We start from the raw sequence: 15353 nt of genomic DNA on the forward strand, positions 1-15353 counted from the left end.
ATACCTAGTTGTTACATACACCTAGTTGTTACATACACCTAGTTGTTACACTGTTGTTATACCTAGTTGTTACATACAGTTGTTACATACACCTAGTTGTTACACGTTGTTATACCTAGTTGTTACATACAGTTGTTACATACACCTAGTTCTTACACCAAGTTGTTACATACACCTAGTTGGTTGGTTGCTACATCTGTATATAGTAGAACAGCCTTTTGGACATAGTTTCACAGTATGTGTCTGAGGCCATAGTTGAACTCGGGAAGGTGAGACTACAGAACTGGCCCCTCCATCCACTGTGCCGTCTCAATGCCCCATGTACCAGGGAGGACTTATTGTTCACGGAATAGAATAAATTTAAATCCAGCAAAGCAAGCTGAAGAACATTAGACAGAATAAGAACTCTAGGAAGAAAGTCCAGATCCATTTCAAATCCACAAGAAGGAGGCGGTTGATCAAAAATAGTGCATATGTAAGCTATCATTGTCATTATCATTAACACTTGAAACATCAATTACCGTGGAGTTACTGTAAATTTAGACTATAGAGCTGCATCTGTATTTATACAAATTCAAATATTAAAAGAAAATTGGTCTTCCAAACAAATGTCTAATAAAATTTTGAAAGTATAATATAATTCAACATATTATAAGGCCAAAATTATTTACCTTATTTTTCTTTGCATAAGTCTCAACTCAGTAAATTTAGCCTCTTGTGCCTTTATCCTGTATGCTTGATATTGCCACTGAGCTGTCCTTGAGGTATCTCCAATTCAACATTTTCCTGAAGGAACTTGTTCCCTTTCCTACAACACAACACCCCTCGGAGCGCCATCATTTTTTTGGTCACAACCTAGAATCATCACAGCGCTTCCCTTTTCACAAAAAGGTTATCTCCGTCTCTCCTCCAATTAATTGCCAGGTCTCAGCTTTAACTCGCCTACACCTCTCATCCAGCTCCTTTTGTTCATTTGTATCCTGTCCTAGCTCAAATCTTGATTTCCCTTTGCCCAGATCATTATCAAGATCTATGCTTCTATCTTTCTCCTTTCTAACCCAGTATCTACATCTGTTATATTAATATTCTTGTATTCTCATGATGCAAGTCCAACCATATGACTCAGAAAATTTCATAAGCTCTTCGATAACAGGAACCGTCTTCCGCCTTGTCTTATGGCTCTTAGCACTTTGCAGACACTCAATAAGCCCTTCATAAATACTAGTTGACTGACTGACTTATCTATCCCAAATCATCAATAGCTCCCTATTTTCTCTAGGATAAAATTCAATCTCCTCAGCCTGACATTTAAGCCCTCTATAAACTGACTCCCATTTATATTTCCGATTGATTTCCTACTACTATTTTGTGCACACTCTACATTCATGCACCTTAGCCTGTTTACTAGTCCCTAAAGTTGACGTTCTATCTATCTCCCATCTTTCTGTCTTTTTTCCAGGCTTTCCCCCACTCCTGGAATGACTTCCCTCCTCACTCTGCTTCTTAGAATGCCCAGCTTCATCCAAAACTATGATGTGCTTCCTTCTACATGAAGCCCCCTTTCCCCCTGAGCTGCCCAGTTTTTAACGCTTTTCTTCAAATTATTTTGTATTTCCTTATGTTGGAATGTTGGAAATGACCAAGCAATTATAATATTTTTTAAGACAGGGATAAGGTAATTTTTCTTGTCCTATATATAGCAGCTAGCAGAGTATTGCTAAATGAATTTATGGTCTTGACGTATTATTTCCCTTCTTGATGACTTTGTAGTTTATAAAGTATGATTATCCTCATTTTATAGTTTTTAAAATTGAACAAGTCATTTTCCCCCAATGAACATCAATGTCACAGGACAAATAAGCAGCAGATCAAAATTGCGACCTGGTGTCTCGATTCTCATTACTTTTAGGGTTGCCAAGATCCCTGCTGGAAATGATAAGGATAGATACCAATTTCAGCTCAACCTAAGAAAAATGGTGCACAGAAATGGAATGAGCTGCCGCTAAGGGGGATGACTTCTATGTCACTGCAGGTGATAGAGCAGAGGCTAAATCTAGAAGGAAATATCCCCGATATTCCTTTTAACTTTAAGTCTATGAAAGATTGGATTCCTGACAAAAGTTCTACTGCATCCTTGGTAGTATCATGTAGAACGTTGGGAGAGGGAGAATGTTCCAGATTACTATTTCATGTATATTCTATCCTCTGTTAAGCTAGCTCCTGAATTTGCCATTCTATATCGCATTTTTATATCTTTGAACAGGTTTTTCCCCATTCTAGAAATGTTTTTCTCTCCCGACCTCTGCCTTGGGGACCCATTTCAAAAATCTATTGAGGAGAATGACCCATGATTGTAAATATATGTATGATATTTGTTATGGGGAGTTCAAGACTGATTCTTTTTTATCACTTCTCTTTTTCCATTGGTTTTCAAATTAACTTAATAATAGTGATTGGGAACATGAAAACATTCTTTTCTCCATGCTGCTTAATTAAAAGTTTATTTTCACATTTGAGGAAGAAAAACTGATCCCAGATCAACTGTAGTTCAGAAAACTCATTTCCAGATTGTTATGTTAATCAGTCCTCAAATAATCTGCTCAGAAGAGAAATATATTAGTTAATGATTGGTGAATTTTGGCTAAATACAAGGAATGTCTGGTTTGCTTTAGTGGAATCTTTGAACATATTGATTTTACTTATTCTCTCAGGGCGTGTTTCTGTCTCGCTCAGTATGTGGCACTTTGTCACCGCATCCATAGCTCTGATAGAGCCGTTCTTCTGCTCCCAACTTGCTTCTCTGCCCTCCATCCGCTCTGTGTGCTGCTAGCACTCCATCTTCCTGAAACAGTCCCCGCATTATGGGCCCCTAAAGCCAGACTGTACACTCACTGTTATCTTGAAAAATAACAGATTTTTATTACTGTGGGGTTTAAAAGTTCTTTATTTCCAAAAGCCCTTTTGAAAATAATTTCAAACTCATCTGTAAATAAAATGCAGTAAAGCACTGCCTCTCACAGCATCACCTAACAGTCCTGTTTAGACAGAGCACTCTATTTGAATCCCTACTCTCTTAATGAGCCACTTGACCAGGAACAAGTTCTACCTGGGACTTCAGTTCTTAGGTAACACATGATATTGAGCTGAATAGCCTCTAGGAATTCTTCCAGCTTCCAATCTTCCCGATTAGTAAGGAGTAGGTATCAAGGCCTGACCCAAGGGGCTCCGATGCCAGGATTCCCACGCATCATGCTCCAGCCTCCCCACGACAAAGAGAAAGCCCTAGAACATCGGAGCTGAAAAACCTCAGACTTTGGGACTAGCTGGAGCATTTTGCAGATGGGAGAAGAGGCTTGTGGGAGGTCCCAGAGATGTGAGGGCAGAAAGGGGACAGAGCTGTGGGCTCCTCTCTCAGGGCTCTTCCCAGCAGCCCAGGCTTTTCCCTTCCCAGTGGGCCGGTAGCCCCTTTGACAGCATCCTGCCTTGTACTCTTGCCAAAGTTCTCTCACCCCTATTCTCTCTTGAGTTTCAAGGCATCCCAGAAGATAGATTCCCCAAGGGGCAGAGGGAGGGGAGAGAGGGGAGACTGAGGGGGCAGCCCGGACCAACAGATTGAGACAGATGAGCTGAACTGCCAGCCCTTCTGTCACTGAGGAGAACATTTAGGCTGAGAAAAGGGACATCCCGCTCCCCAGAAGGTTCAGACCTGCCTTTGACCTCTGCCTCTCCCCCATCAGGAGCTGCTCCTGGCGTCTCACTTAAGCAAGCTGCCCATGGCGAGGGTGGGGACACTGCCCAGGCTGCTGAGCCTGACGCTGCTTTGGAGCTCCCAGAGATAGCTCCTTGTAACGAGCTGTTGTCTCCAGAAGCTGCTGATCGCTCTCTGGAAGGAGATCTGCTGTGTCAACTCAAATCTCTCCAACAGATTCTTCTTCCTGTAGTGAACCGTTGTCTCCAGGCAGTTGCTGTTAACTCTTGTCCAAAGAAGTGACTTCCCTTCCTGCAGAGAGCCCCGTCAAGCCTGATGCAATTCAGAGTCTTCCTTCTTGAATCCTGGCTCTGAATCTCCTCCAGCTCTTATCCTTCTCCAGGCCGATCTGCTCTCTGCGCCCACTGCTGTCTCTTTTTATCCTCCCAGAGAATGGGCGTGGGATAATGCAAGGGCTTCTGGGAAGAACCACCCCAGCCAATGAGCTTGCCCCCTCTATCAAGTCAACCTGAGTTCTCACCTTGTAATTGTCCAGAAAACCTCAGTTCTCACTTAGTAATCCTAACATCTCCCCCTTTCTTTTGATTTAGAACATAGGACAGTCATGACCTTGAAACATAAATCCATCAATATGGGAAGTATTACAGATAATTACATAAATGACCTTGAAACATAAATCCATCAATATGGGAAGTATTACAGATAATTACATAAATTACATAAGCACATAGTAACATAGTAACGTAACACATGCTAGAAGTATATAACATAATCATAAATTGAAAATTTATAAATGTCCATAAGTCCATTGTCCATTAGTCTCATCTTGTGTGAGAAAGTCCAATGATTCCTGCTGGTTTTTAAAGTTCTTTAACAGTCTTCTTATTATCCATGCTCTTTCAGTGTCAGATGTTTCTTAGATCTTTTCCTTTATTTTGAGGCCTCTTTTTCTGTCTCTCTCTGATGGACAAGGCGAATATGACTCGTTGGTACCCATCTGATTCCTTCTCCTGCTGAAGAAATACAAGCAAACCCTCTCTCCCAGGCAGTTAACCTATCTAATTACCTTCTATTTACCACTTTCTAAATCTCTTCTCACCATCTGGCAATTACATTGGAATTGTTTGCACTGGACACAGCCCTGTTGGTTTAAAAGGCCTGTATTCTCCCCAAGTGTAATCCATTTTTGCAATCTGATTGCCTTTTGGCTCACTTATCAGGTAATCCCGTTCTGCCATGTGATTGCTTTTCTGCTGGTTGATCAAATCAGAGTCCTGGCCTTCTAAAGGTTCTTTGGGTGTAACATCAGCTGCCATCATGCCCCAAGTCTTTTTTGCCTGGGGCCCTGGACCTGGGCCCCTCATCCCATTTCCCTGAATTATTCTACACTCTGATGCCCAATGGAGTCCTCTGTTGCATTTTGGACATGGGGTTTTAGGTCTTCTCTCACCCTGTCTTCTCACTGTATCTCCATACCTACACTGAGCTCTTAGATGTCCAATTTTTCCACATTGAAAACATCGCCGAGTTTCTCTAGAAGTCCCTTGCCAGGAGGGACCCTGCCTTTCCACATTCATCATTGTCCGGGTGTAAAAAGCATTTGTTCCCACTGTAGCACAGCGTCTTATGATCTCCTCTAAAGGAGCATCTTTGTCTAATCCCCATATAATTCTTTTGCAAATCTCATTGGCATTTTCCTTAGCCAGATGTCTTGTCATTATTTCTGTAGCTGAATTTTCTCCAATAGTTCTTTTGACAGCAGTTTGCAAACGTCCCACAAAATCTGCAAAAGGTTCATTGGGACCTTGCTGTATTTTAGTGAAAGCCTCTCCACGATCTTTCTGTCCAGGAAGGACACCCCAAGCTTTTATTGCAGCCTTAGCAATTTGTTCATATATTGTCATGGTATAATTAATCTGTTCCGAATTCTCTCCATACTGACCTTCACCAGCTAAGTGCTCAAAAGTGAATTGTGTGTTAACTCCTATTTCCAAATTGCATCTGACTTGAATTTTACATAATTCATGAAATTCCGCAAGCCATAATAAATTTTCTCCAGGTTCCAGGCATATCCTTGCTATGGATTTCCAATCATTTGGGGTTAGGACTTCATAAGACAAACCATCTAGTAACATTTTGACATAAGCTGATGTAGCCCCATAAAGGGTACAACCTTTTTTCAAATCGTTAATTTTATTCAAATCTAAAGGTGCATATCTTCTCCTTTTTTTACCTACAGAGTCAGTATTTTCAATCACAGGATATGCATGTATAAAATCACTTATATCCTGTCCTTCTCTTTTAGCTTTAACCAATGCTTTTTCTAATCTTGTCATAGGCTTAGGCTGCTTCACAGACAATTCTGTTTGTGTGTCTGCCTCTTCCTCTCCTCCTTCTTGCTCCACCCCTGAAGGGTTAATTGAGGGAGGAGATGGGAGGTGCTCCTGTTGCTGTTGCTCAGAATTGTACTTAACTTCATTGTTATCTGATTCATCCTTTTCACCTAGTTTAGTTGACACTTCCCCATTTTGCTCCTTCATCTCTTCCTTTAGAATAACATTGTTTAAAGCCAATTGGATTACATTGTATATATGAATTGTATCTTTGGAAATTGAGTTTGGCCTGGAATTGTAGTGTTCACCTAATTGCTTTCCTACTAATTCCCATTCATCTGGATCCAATTCTTCTTCCAGAGAAAAAGAAGGACATATAACCTTCACAGTTCTTAAAAGTTCAGTAATCTCCTCTAAAATTATAATCAATCCTTGGCTTTTCATAACCTTGATGATGCTCTCTAAACATTTTCCTTGAACAGAAGGTGTTTGCCCCATTTCACTATAAGAGATTCCTCGTTTAGCCCTTAACAAGTTAAGTTCCTTGTTTATCTATTAGCACGCTCACTTAATCTTTAACAAAGTTTCCTCGTTACTCACGGTTCTGGGTCAGAGAGACTGAGATCTAGATTGGAAGCTTTTCCACTGGAATCAGGACTGTGTCTGTCCCTGTTCGGGCGCCAAATTGCAAAGGTCTGGTCTAGCTCCTCTTGTCAGGATAAGCAAAAGTCCTTGCCCCACGTGTGGACGCCAATTGTAACGAGCTGTTGTCTCCAGAAGCTGCTGATCGCTCTCTGGAAGGAGATCTGCTGTGTCAACTCAAATCTCTCCAACAGATTCTTCTTCCTGTAGTGAACCGTTGTCTCCAGGCAGTTGCTGTTAACTCTTGTCCAAAGAAGTGACTTCCCTTCCTGCAGAGAGCCCCGTCAAGCCTGATGCAATTCAGAGTCTTCCTTCTTGAATCCTGGCTCTGAATCTCCTCCAGCTCTTATCCTTCTCCAGGCCGATCTGCTCTCTGCGCCCACTGCTGTCTCTTTTTATCCTCCCAGAGAATGGGCGTGGGATAATGCAAGGGCTTCTGGGAAGAACCACCCCAGCCAATGAGCTTGCCCCCTCTATCAAGTCAACCTGAGTTCTCACCTTGTAATTGTCCAGAAAACCTCAGTTCTCACTTAGTAATCCTAACAGCTCCTCTCAGTTCTCGACGTGGCCAGCGACAAGTACGCCAACAATCTCGAGTGTGAGCTCAAGGGAGCGCCTGCCGACGGTGCCCTGGAGAGGTGAGCTCGGGGAGGATGTCCGGCAACGGGGACCTGAACGCACTCTGCTACTTTAAGGAAGTCAGGGTCCTTCTCCCTGGGTGTTAGGAGGTGCCCTTTTTAAGGTCCCTCTCCCTGGCGTTTGGAGGTCCACTCTTTTAGGGTCCTTCCCCCCTGAGTGTTTGGAGATACCCTTTTTTTTAGGGTCCTTCTCCCTGGGGATTTGGAGACATGCTCCTTTAGGGTCCCTCTCCCTGGCGTTTGGAATTGCCCTTTTTAAGGTCCTTTTCCCTGGGTGTTTGGAGGCACTTCTTTAGGGTCCCCTTCCCTGAGTGTTTGGAAGTGCCTTTTTAGGATCCTTCTCCCTGGAGGTGCTTCCTTAAGTCCCTCTCCCTGGGTGCTTGTAGGTCTTTCCTTAGGTCCCTCTCCCTGGGCATTTGGAGGTGCTTCTTTAGGTCCCTCTCCCCTGGTGTTTGGAGGTGTACTCCTTTAGACCTCTTTCTAAACACTTATCAGATGGGAAAGGCAGAAGGTACCTGAGTGATGGCCATCTAGGCTTGCCCCAAACCCTCATCACTTTTCAGAAAATAAAAGTGAAAGCCAGAATCTCAGCACCTTGACCGACATCTACAATCTTGGGCAGCCCAGTGGTAGAGAGAGTCTTGGGCCTGGAAGGTGATTGTTCCCAAGTTCAAATCTGTCTTTATATTATGGAATATTATTACTCTGTAAGAAATGACCAACAGGAGAAATACAGAGAGGCTTGGAGAGACTTACATCAACTGATGCTGAGTGAAACGAGCAGAACCAGAAGATCGCTGTACACTTCAACAATGATACTGTATGAGGATGTATTCTGATGGAAGTGGATCTCTTCAACATAGAGAAGAGCTAATCCAATTCCAATTGATCAATGATGGACAGAATCAGCTACATCCAGAAAAGGAACACTGGGAAATGAGTGTAAACTGTGAGCATTGTTTTTGTTTGTTTGTTTGTTTTGTTTCTCTTCCCAGATTATTTTTACCTTCCAAATACAATCCTTCCTTTGCAACAACAACAACAACAACAACAAAATTCGGTTCTGCACATATATATTGTATCTAGAATATACTATAAGATATTTAATATGTATGGGAATGCCTGCCATCTAGGGGAGGGGGTGGAGGGAAGGAGGGGAAAAACTCGGAACAGAAGGGAGTACAAGGGATAATGTTGTAAAAAAAAAAAATTACCTATGCATATGTACTGTCAAAGAAAATGTTATAATTATAAAAATTAATAAAAAATAAAATTAAAAAAAAAATCTGTTCTTATCAGATACTTACTGAATGACCCTGGCAAGTCACTAAATCATGTTTGCCTCAATTTCCTCATCCCTAAAATGAGCTGGAGAAGGAAATGGCCAACAATACCTTTACAAAAAAAGACAAAAGCAAAAACCTAAAACTAAAACTAAAAGGAGGTCATAGAGTCATATGTGATTGAACAAGTCTCATCTCTCCCTTTTTACAGAGGGGGAAATGAGGCCTACAGAAATGAAGTGAATTTCCTTGAGTTCCCCATGAGCAGAGTCATGATCTGCCCCCCAGATCATCGATGCGCTCTACTCTACTGCCCCCCCTCCCCCAGGCTCCAAGGTCCATGGCCTTTCTGCTCCACTTCCTAACTCCATTTAATGCACATTGGAATGAATTGTTCAGCTTCAATTTTCAAGTTTTGTTACCAATTGAGCTAAATTTCCTTACTGGGTACAAATGGAGAGCAGAACATTGCCGATCACTGGTGATCTTTGGGTCAAAAAACAATAGAAAAGGCAAAGGGACATGTGTGAAGGAGGCGGTTGGCCATGTGAAGCCCTATACTTATCAACTCAGAGGAAGTCTAGTGCACTTGTTCTGTATGACAGGAGGCTGCAAGCTCCATTAGGACAAGGGACCATTTCCGCACACCGTCCCTGTCCTAGAGAAGGCATCCTTTGGGACAGCAGTGGGTCATCCAGCCTCGGGTCCCATAACATGAAAAGGCTTGGATGGGTTCTTATGTGTGTGCTTGGTTCACTCAGATCCAGGTGTTGAAGGATAATAATCTAGTGAGCTTTACTTGGCAATCAATACTGCTCTCGGTTTTATAAGATTACTTCTGTAATTGTCATTGATCCTTCTGGTCCTTTAGGGCTCACCCTAATCTTTTTTTATTAATTTTCTGAAACCACTATGGTAGAATTACCATCCTGGAAAGGATACAGAGCCTTTGGCTCAGGCCTCCTCCACCAGAAACATAGCTCAGGGGTCATTGTGCTGGATCTCTAATCAAAACACCCAAGGCAAAATTTGAATATTCCCAGTTTGGGACACTGATACATTGTTGGTGGAGTTGTGAAAGAATCCAGCCATTCTGGAGAGCAATTTGGAACTATGCCCAAAAAGTTGTCAAACTGTGCATACCCTTTGACCCAGCATTGCTGTTATTGGGATTATATCCCAAAGAAATACTAAAGAGTGGAAAGGGACCTGTATGTGCCAAAATGTTTGTGGCAGCTCTTTTTGTTGTAGCTAGAAACTGGAAGATGAATGGATGTCCATCAGTTGGAGAATGGTTGGGTAAATTGTGGTATATGAAGGTTATGGAATATTATTGCTCTGTAAGAAATGACCAGCAGGAGGAATACAGAGAGGCCTGGAGAGACTGACATCAACTGATGCTGAGTGAAATGAGCAGAACCAGAAGATCACTATACATTTCAACAATGATACTGTATGAGGATGTATTCTGATGGAAGTGGAAATCTTCAACATAAAGAAGATCCAACTCACTTCCAGTTGATCAATGATGGACAGAAATAACTAGACCCAGAGAAGAAACACTGGGAAGTGAATGTAAATTGTTAGCACTACTGTCTATCTACCCAGGTTACTTATACCTTTGGAAGCTAATACTTAATGTGCAACAAGAAAATGGTATTTACACACATATATTGTATCTAGGTTATATTGTAACACATGTAAAATGTATGGGATTGCCTGCCATCGGGGGGAGGGAGTGGAGGGAGGGAGGGGATAATTTGGAAAAATTAATTAAAAAAAAATAAAAAAGAATATTCCCAGTTTACTACCTGTGGGAATATGCCCCTGAACCTTTAGAGTCCTTCCTTTGCCCATCTGTGAAAAGAGATCGGCCCAGCAGGTCTCTAAGTTCTCTTGTAACCAAGCACATCAGCCCCCCAGTTCTTTCTTTGCCAAGCAGACATCTCGAGAAGAAATTTGGAGAGATAAGGAATAGAAGGGCTCATCTCTGTGTGTGCGTCTGAATTCAGGGGAGCTCAGAGGCAGATTGAGCTCTTAGGTTTCCTCTTTCAACTAATGACTCATTATTTTTCATCTGAAAATGCTCTTAGCCCAAAAGACAGTACGCTCTCCTTTTTTGCTTGTAGGAGGCACCAAGAGCTCTGGGAAGCTTTAGAGATCAAACTAAGAGGAGATCTGGTCAGCACAGGATCAGAAGAGATAGTTGCGGCTCAGCAGAAGAAAGAGAGGTGATTATGGCTTTCAGAATTTTCCAAAGGGGGACTAATGTATACAGCTGCCCATCACCTGCATTCCTTGCAGAGGTTTGGGGTGCCAGGCTTGATTTAGAAGAGAGGTTCTTAATTTTTTTGTGTTGTGGTAGCCTTTGACTGACTGATGAAATCTGTGGACCCCCTTTTGGGAATAGACTTCAAAATTTCCAATGGAAAGAAGCACTCCACTTCACTTAGAAGCCAGGGAAAGTAAAGGTACCATTTTCTCCATCCAGTTTCACAGCCCCCCCCTCCCCATTCCCCCTCACAACATGTCTATTGAGAGGGGCAGGGAATGCTCAGCATCAGTGATTTCAGCATCGGAATTCTGGCAAAGAATCTAAGGGCGGGTCTCGTGATGAAGTATTGAGACGGGAATGTTAGTGGCTTTAGAACGGTCTCCATGTTCAAAAAACATTAATTCATGAAGAAATGATGGAAGGGGAGAGGGGGAAGAGGATTGTTACGAGACGTCCCAATTTGGGATTTTATCAGCAGCGGAAACAACCCGGGAAGAAGCTCCCTCCACAAATGCAGATGGGTAACTGCTCTGCTGTCTTACTTAGGATCTCTCACACATAGGCAGGCGGTGGCCACCTTCGGAGATGTCCGAGTTTCCCACGCTTCCCTCTGCCTGCTTAACCATCTCCACCAAGATCTCCTTGCTTCTTACTAGCCTCCCAACTTGTCTCCCTACCTCCCCACTCCCTTCTCCAATCCATCCTCCACCATAAATGTCCACATGACTTACCTCAGACACTTGTCATTTCTTTACTCCTTAAATTCCCGTGCTTCCCTGGGAGTCAGGGCCAGCCATGAGCTCCTCCATTTGACACCTGAAACCCTTCAACCTGCCATAGCAGCCCTCTTCTCACTCATCTGACCCTTGGCTTCTCCTCTCTGGCCTTACACTGATAGGGTTCCCATGATCCCATCTCATCTCTGTCTTAGGACCATTAGCTTCACTCAAGGCTCAGTTCAAACAGCACCTTCCACATGAAGTTCTTTGTCCCCTCTCCCTCAGGCTTACAAAGGTGACTTGGTGACCAGAAATTTTCTAATTTGATTTTTAAAAATCCAAACTGGTCCATTCCCACCATGCAAAGGAAATGCCTGAATTTCTCCCTTCTCAAAGCCATTTCAACATAGCTTGTGAGCAAGTACAGTTGATTAAACGTTAATATTTGTTCTCCATTTATTCCTTCATTATCCCAAGAGTGGATGTTGTTTGTACCCTAAAAGAATAAGCAATAAAAGCCAGATTTGACAAACACTTTTTCCTTCCCAAGTAAAGGAAACAAGATCATCACTTTATTGCGTGCTGTTTTAGTTCTCTCAACTGACATTATGGTTATTTATTGCTTAAAGCAAGGAATGGCTAGCAGACATCCACAGAGCAGCCCTGACCAGAGGGCTCTTGTTCTACTGTCCATCTCTCGGCTCCATGCCTCCCCCTACCCGCCATTTTCTCCTTAGCCTCCTTTGGGGTTGCCCTGTATTGCCTTGTATTAGCACAGGGACCTCCTCCATGAGGTCATCTCTGTGCCCCACTCCTCAGCTGAAAATTTCTCCTAAAAATCTCCACCTAAAAATCCTTCTGGACATTTAATGTGGGCATTTCCCTTATCAGACACTCCTACATAATTCCATGTGGACATACATGATTTCTCCATTAGATTGCAGACTCATTGAAAGAAGGGACTTCGGTCAAAAGATATGAACAGACAATTCTCAGATGATGAAATTGAAACTATTTCCACTCATATGAAAGAGTGTTCCAAATCACTACTGATCAGAGAAATACAAAATAAGACGACTCTAAGATACCACTACACCCCTGTCAGATTGGCTAAGATGACAGGAACAAACAATGATGAATGTTGGAGGGGATGTGGGAAAACTGGGACACTGATACATTGTTGGTGGAGTTGTGAAAGAATCCAACCATTCTGGAGAGCAATCTGGAACTATGCCCAAAAAGTTATCAAACTGTGCATACCCTTTGACCCAGCAGTATTACTACTGGGCTTATATCCCAAAGAAATACTAAAGAGCGGAAAGGGACCTGTATGTGCCAAAATGTTTGTGGCAGCTCTTTTCGTAGCAGCTAGAAACTGGAAGATGAATGGATGTCCCTCAATTGGAGAATGGTTGGGTAAATTATGGTATATGAAGGTTATGAAATATTACTGTTCTGTAAGAAATGACCAGCAGGAGGAATACAGAGAGGCCTGGAGAGACTTACATCAACTGATGCTGAGTGAAACGAACAGAACTAGGAGATCATTATACACGTCAACAATGATTCTGTATGAGGATGTATTCTGATGGAAGTGGATATCTTCACATAGAGAAGAGCTAATCCAATTCCAATGGATCAATGATGGACAGAACCAGCTACACCCAGAAAAGGAACACTGGGAAACGAGTGTAAACTGTGAGCATTTTTTTTGTTTGTTTGTTTGTTTTTCTTCCCAGATTATTTTTACCTTCTGAATATAATTCTTCCTTTGCAACAACAACAACAAAATTCGGTTCTGCACATATATTGTACCTAGGATATACTATAACATATTTAATATGTATGGGAATGCCCGCCATCTAGGGGAGGGGGTGGAGGGAAGGAAGGGAAAAACTCAGAACAGAAGAGAGTGCAAGGGATAATGTTGTAAAAAAAAAAAATTACCTATGCATATGTACTGTCAAAGAAAATGTTATAATTATAAAAATTAATAAAAAAAATTTAAAAAAAAAGAAAAGAAAGAAAGAAGGGACTTCCTTAGTTCATCTTTCTATCCTTAATACCTAGTGTAGTAACTTGAACATTACAGTGGGGATGTGGGTGGGGGCGATGGTGATGATAGAACTAGCATTTACACAGCACTTTTAAGTCTGGGCAGCATTTTTACCAATGGTATCTCAATTGGTCCCTACACACACTTACAAGGTAAGTACTATTATTATCCTTATTTTACGGATGAGGAAACTAAGACAAACTGAAGTAAAGTGTCTTTCCCAGGGTCACACAACTATTATCCTAATGATTGTCTGAGCTTAAATTAGAACAAGTTGTCTGACTCCCTGTCCAGAACTCTATCCACTGAGCCATTGAGCTACTATATTTTACATCTAGAACACGTCTATGTAAAAGGTCCTTGGGAGGGGTAGGAAGGGGGAGACTAGGAAAGGCTTCCCATAAAAGCCAGGATTTGAGCTGCTCTTTTTAGTTTCTATTCTATTTTAGTCTAATCCATCCCATCTACAACAAGGCATTGCTTCGAGGTAGACTGAGAATATGGCCTTAGAGTAGGAAAGGATCTGTGTTCCAGTCCTACATCTGACACGTGCTATACAGAGAACCATCAGACTGCTCAGTAGCCTGGACAGCTCTCTAGGAAGCTGGGTTAGAACAGAATCCTAATCTGAATCAAAGGAGAGAGTTTCTGCACCTGGATGGAATCATCTCTCTGACAATATACAAGTCAAGGTCATTCCATTCCCCAGGATGTTATTCTCAAGATTCTAACTCCATATTCTCCTTCTTTTAGGATGTTAAAGACGACACATCTTCCCTTCTTGGAGAGGGTAGCATTGTTCCAAAGAGGAAGTTTGCCAAAACTTTCAGCAGATTATGTTGGGCAGATTTCTGAAGTCCACATTGCAGGGGCAGAAAAGAGAGACTTACTAAGCACAGGGGAGAAGCTCTTCATATTTCGAAATTCCGAAGAGCCTGCCATCTCCCTGTGTGCCCCCCCCATCAAAGAGAAAGAAGAACTTTCTGAACTCCAAAAAGGCCTCATTGGTTACCTCGATACCTGGCAGTAAAGAAGGCAGGAGACTCTATCCTTCCACTGAAAAGCAGAACACTGACCACTAAAAGCCAAAAAAAAGTATGCAAACATGTGAATTTTTTGTATATCCTGGTTATAAGATGCAAATATGACCCCCACACATCCATTGGCCCATTTTCTGTTTGAATCTTTGTCCAATTGGAATGAGTCTGAGAGGAAATGCTTGCTTTCTGGGAAGGCAACTCTAGGGCAGGTTATAAAGCCAGGACAACAGCATGTGCAATTCTGTGCCTCAATCAATAGATTCAAGATCCTTTATCAATTTTCCCTGACATTTAACCAGGTCAGCTTTTACACATTGAGAAAAAAAACCCAATTGCTCTATGTTTGCTAAAGTAAATCATTGTCCCCATGTTTATTGTATATTCTATTTTGTGTAAATATGGACCATTTTAAAATAAATTTCATTTTGAAAAAAGCTATGGAAAAATGTTTCTACTCTCACCTTGGGTGCAGATTCATTCTCTTTGGGTTATGAGTGTGTGTTCCTCATGTGAGACGGAGCAATCTGGAACTATGCCCAAAAAGTTATCAAACTGTGCATACCCTTTGACCCAGCAGCGCTACTACTGGGCTTATATCTCAAGGAAATACTAAAGAGGGGAAAGGGACCTGTATGTGCCAAAATGTTTGTGGCAGCTC

The 15353-nt window shown here is 42.1% G+C and overlaps 1 pseudogene; it reads left to right on the forward strand.

The window, feature by feature from the left end:
* Positions 1-14737, forward strand: part of LOC141540964 (limbin-like) — a 153191-nt pseudogene extending 138454 nt beyond the window's left edge.
* The last annotated feature ends 616 nt before the right edge of the window (positions 14738-15353 follow it).

The sequence above is a fragment of the Sminthopsis crassicaudata genome, chromosome 4 (assembly GCF_048593235.1).
Source record: "Sminthopsis crassicaudata isolate SCR6 chromosome 4, ASM4859323v1, whole genome shotgun sequence".
Lineage (NCBI taxonomy): Eukaryota > Metazoa > Chordata > Mammalia > Dasyuromorphia > Dasyuridae > Sminthopsis > Sminthopsis crassicaudata.